Raw genomic sequence first — 5,441 nt, forward strand, 5'->3', positions numbered from 1 at the left:
GTCATCATACCCAAGACAATGTAAATAATAGTATAATCATGTAATCCAATAATCCCCTATTCCATGAAGAATTCTGTAAAGCTCCCTCTTGGAGAGTTAATGGGCAATATCTTCACATTTTATGATTAATTGTTTAAATTCCTTCAGAACTGGAGTCTGTGCCATTACTCCTTGCTAGTTAAATGCTCTGTCACCTATTTATTGTGACAGTTAGCTATTACCAACTTATTTGACACTTTGAATAATTTAAATAGTAATAGGAAACATCAAGTAAGGGCAGGAAGGCAATTAAAGACTTCAATAGAAAGATAGGACCATAATTATATAATAGTACATGAGTAACATAAAACAGACGTTTACACTTCCCTGACAGGTCTTGGGTTAAAGATGCCAGAAGATGAGGAAAAAAGGAAAGGCAGGACACAGAAAAGATAAAACCTCGGGAAGGGAGGTCTTGCTTAACATAAGTCTTACTCTAATTAAGCTTCTTATGATTAATAGCTTCCTGTTCCCTACTTTCAGGGGGAGATGGAAGACATTTGAGACTTTTAAGAATTCTGTAGCAGTTATCTTTCAATTTGACCAGCTCATGAGAAGGCTACTCAACATTGCATCATGAGGAGAACTCATTGCTTCTGGTGTACTTTACTGACTAAGCTTTACTGACGGAAAACCCCAGCTCCATGTGGTGGGAAGAGTTGTTTTCACAGGATATGCAGCAACCCCTCCACAAAGGCCCTGGATGTAGGCAATTGCATTCTTTCCTAAGCATCCTCATTAGTAAAAGGAGAGGTTCTATTTCATTCTTAATACCTGAGAGTCTAAGTCTAGTTCCTGAGGTTGATACTCAATCTGCTAAGCTCATTAATGGGTTTGAGAAGGAGCTATGTTCTTTCTTTATGAGTCAGGACGTATACAGAAGGCTTGCTTGCTCAGTCAACCCCTGAACACAACAGTGTTTACTTTTTTAAACTGTTGTCATTTTACTCATCTTGCCCATATTGCCAAACTTTGTTTTTCTGTGGAAGGAAACTGAACCGTCTGGCAGACCATGCCAGTAATACCCACTTAAGCAGCTTGTGAAAGACCTGTTCTATGATATGAGGATTGGCCTAGGGGCTGTTTGTAAATAAGGAGTTTCTCCTTTGACATGGTACAGCCAAATTACTACAGAGATATTTAGGGATACAAAGAGAGATAATTGTTGTGTAGCTTCACACTGAGTTTAGGTGAACTGAATTTGCTCTTTACTTAGTTGTCACAGGCACTTAAAATCAAGAAAGAGAAGCAGGAACAAGATGACAAACAAGATAGTTGCTCTTAATCCTGCTAGCAATGTGGATGATGGCTCTATGAATGTTGGAGTTTTATCCCTGAAACTCATAGCAAATGCTTGGAAAATGCGTAGTAATGAAAAAGTAGTCTTCATAGAAATTTGAATAGTTGGAGAGAAAAGGAACTAGGAAGTTTGTATTTGTGAGCAATATTTTTAGACAACACATGTTCAGTGAGCAGGTTAAAATCAAAAGAAAGCAAAAACTAACTGCATTATGCGAGGTTCTCTGCATGAACAGGCATGGCAGGATGACTCTTTCCATATATGTAGAGTGAATTCATTACAATGTCTCATAGGCTGTGATCCAGGTAGTCCAAAAAATGGCTGTCCAACAGTGGGAATCTGAAGGGTATAGCAGTTATTTTGTTCACCAGGGTGCATGTCTCAGCTGGTCATCACTGTACACCAAAAATCCAAAGAAGAAGACTCTAAATCTAGTAAACTAATATACTTGGTAGCCATAACTAGGGTAAGCAGCAACAGAAGGAGAGCCTCCTCCTTCAATACCCTTTATACAAGCAGGATACCACCAGATGATGTGATTCATATTAAGGTGTATCTAATTCTTCATTATGTGTTTTCCCTTTCAATTCTAGAGTTTATATATTATCCTTGTGTGTTCTTTGATGGAGTTGAAGACTGATAGTTAAGGTTATAGTTTTCCTTAGTTGGGATTAAAGTTACATATGAGACTCTAGACTCACAAAGATAGGATAGATCATAGAATATTTTCTTTAAATCTTACTAAATGTTAATGAACTGAAAAAATTCTATCTGTGATTCCTATTATAAACCTAAGTTTTATTACAAGAATATATCTAAAACAAAAATGGTTTAAATGTTTTTGTGGTCTAACGCTAACAGCCCTAAGCTCAAAATATATTTCTGAACTCTGGCCATTACAGTCAGATGATCAGAAAATCAGATGTCTTTTAATGTAGATGATATACTGTTTTTTGGACAAAGCTGTTAAAAACTGAAACAAGTTAAAAGTTTACAATTATTAACACTAGAAATTAGCATAAATTCAACAATCACCCAGTTCATAAGGGGTTTAAATATATAAAGAGCAGTTTATTTTTGATACCACAAAATACAATACAGGATATGTAATTATTTTTAAAAAACAGATTTAAATGTTTAAACTTATAAGGTTACAAGATATTTGTGCTTTTATTATATTCTTAATGTTTATACTAAAATCAAAGGGCTAAAATTTAACATCACAGCCATAAGCATTATGTACTATCAAAAAGTTGAGGTGCTCATTTTTTATGATACAAAATGCAATGCGTCCTTGTTTTTTGCTACATTTGGTAAGTATAAGCTATTTAGATAAATTGAGTCACAAAGATGTTTCATGTATCCCTAAAAGGAGTTTGAAATTAACATCGGTTTTTTAAAGCTAAACCTGACAATACAGAGTTCTTGTTTTATAAAAGCTGTTTTTAACTTATTATAAAATGTTAAGAAACACAAGTTACTAGTCATCCTTATAAATTAACTGTTGGCTATAATCAAACTAAGTATTAATGATTAATAACAGGGATAAACTTCACTCTGTCTCCCATACATGTTCTAAAAGTTTAAGCTTAAACAAGTAACTGATACAAAGTTGTCTATTTAGATATACCTAGACAGACTTCTAATATTACAGGGATCTGTATAGAATAAGGCATCCAAATGTTAACTAAAAAGCTGTAATAATATCAGACAAAGAATCACAGATCCTTTCAATGACCCTAGGCCTCTAAAGAAGATTATGGGGCAGCATCGATTGTTATGACACTGACCAGGGTGCAAGATGTGCAAATACAATGTCTACTGCCAGGTAGGACCCAGCTTAGACTTTGTAGAGGCTGCATGGTACTGAAAAGTTGTTTGCACCTTTGCCTAGACAAAATAAGATCAGAGATTTCCGTGTCCCTCTTCCACAGAGAAAAGACAAACAAAGAAAAAACAAACCTATTCCGGTAAATAAGCATCAGGATAAACAAATAGGCCGAATAGATGTTTATTCAGGGAGAAATAACTTACAACCTAGACAGATGAACACCAGGAAATTCAACCCGATCCTCTCCTGTCCGAGTCACACCAGAAAGAAAGAGCGCCTTCCTGGCCCCGTCCGACCTCCTTCCTCAGGTCACCTCCGCCCATCGCACCACCACCCAATGGGCGTGGTCAGTGCTACAGAAGGAATATCTCACTACAAAAACCTCTCACATTATGTCCTTGGTGAAGAACTTCTGCCCTCAGTGCTATAGATAATTTGTTATGGCTAGGAGTATATTGACTGGTCCCTGTCATTTAATTAAATATATCCTTCTCAGGTCTGACCGTATTGATAGCTGGGATAACCACAACTTTGTGAGCTTGGCAGTGTTATGTAGCCTTAATATGGCTCCTAAATAAGGATCTAAAAATAGAAAGATATAAAAGTTGTTTTCGAACATTTATTTATTAATTATGCATACAGTGTTCTGCCTGAATATATGTCTCAAAGGCATAAGTAAATTCCTGCTGTATTACAAATACTCAACATCTACTTTTTCTACAATATCGGTTTCAGCATAGATTGGTAATGGTAATATATCTAAAAGTTTTATGTCCTTTTATATAACACAGTTTATATTGTCTTCAGAGGATCAAATGTCATAAAGCTTAGATCAACTTCTTACAGGTCAAAATGACTGCAGATTGTAAGGAGTAAGGTTTTTCCTCCCACCGCTGGTCTTGTCCCACCTGCATGTCAGCCCGAATTATCACACCAAGACTCTGAATTAGATAAAATTCTGTTAGTCAGTTACTTGTTTCTTATCGGCTAGTTCTGTCTTAATTATTAACCCATTTCTATGTTTTCCACATGGTCTCCTTACCGGGGAGTGGGGCAGGCTTCTGGTCTCCCAGGTCTCTCCATCTTGACTCCTCCTTACTGCTTCCTCTTTCCTCCTTGTCTCCTAGTCCCTCTTATCTTCCTTTTCTATTGGCCAACAGTGCTTTATTCATTAACCAGTATGAGAAACATATACAGAAAGACATCTCCCATCAGCAGATAAGTACAGCAATCCTGAGGATGGAATTTTCTCCCTGGTCTTCCTGTCCTTCTTGATCACTAAAGGTAAGGAACTAAGCGTTCCAATTAAATATATATGTTTTAACTTCTGTTCCCTCTTTGAACATTTGGCAGCCTATTTGTGCTTCTGGCAGATGAGCATCAGTTGCTAACTACAGCCTACTCCTGAATATTGTTCTTCCTGGACTCATGGTGAACCAGTCCAGCTTATGTGAATCTTCAACAGGTTCTACAAACTAATGCCTTTGATAAATGTTCGATTTTCTGAATTCCCATTCTTTCCGATGGTATTGTCTAGCATTTTAGCATATTTGCATCTCAAAAACACTGCAAACATAAGAAGGAAGTAATATAGGCATATCCCTGACACATCAGTGTTTTGAATTTTAAATAGTTGTCACCTGGAGTTGTATAGGCTATAAAGCCTCCTTAGGCAGCTTGTTACTATTATAACTATGGATTTCCTCAACCTCCAAGGAAGTGACTCCTGACTGCAAAAGAAAAGGTTTTTATTCTGAAAAATCAAGCCACCTGGGACGTCACTTTCTCAGAAAAGTAATGTAGTGGCTTAAAATTTTGAAGGGTTTTTAGCAGTGTAAACAGAAAGAGAAGATTGAGGCCACTAGTCTCATTTCACAAGGTTTCCAATATACAGGCAATTCATAGAGTACAAAGTTTATTTACAAGGTCATCATGGATCTAAGTTAATAGTATCTGTCACTTGTTTATGTAACATTGATAAGCACACCCGAAAGGTTGGATGTTTTTCTTTGTTTTTACTTCTCCTGAGAACAGGATATGGGCTCTGTACACTGTAGTCAGGTATTTATCTACTGGCAGAAATTCTTGTTCTCTTTATTTTTTCCTTATTGCCATAAGTCCTAATTTTATACCTTTTAGTCATTATTTTTTCCATCACATTTCCTCTTTCCTATTGACATTAGAGGCCCAATTTTTGGGCCTCCAATAGGTAAAAGAATTCTGGTTTTTTATTTTTTTTTTTTTTGGTGTTCAGGATAGTCACCTAGCCCG

This window comes from Phodopus roborovskii, unplaced genomic scaffold (genome assembly GCF_943737965.1).
Source record: "Phodopus roborovskii unplaced genomic scaffold, PHOROB, whole genome shotgun sequence".
Lineage (NCBI taxonomy): Eukaryota > Metazoa > Chordata > Mammalia > Rodentia > Cricetidae > Phodopus > Phodopus roborovskii.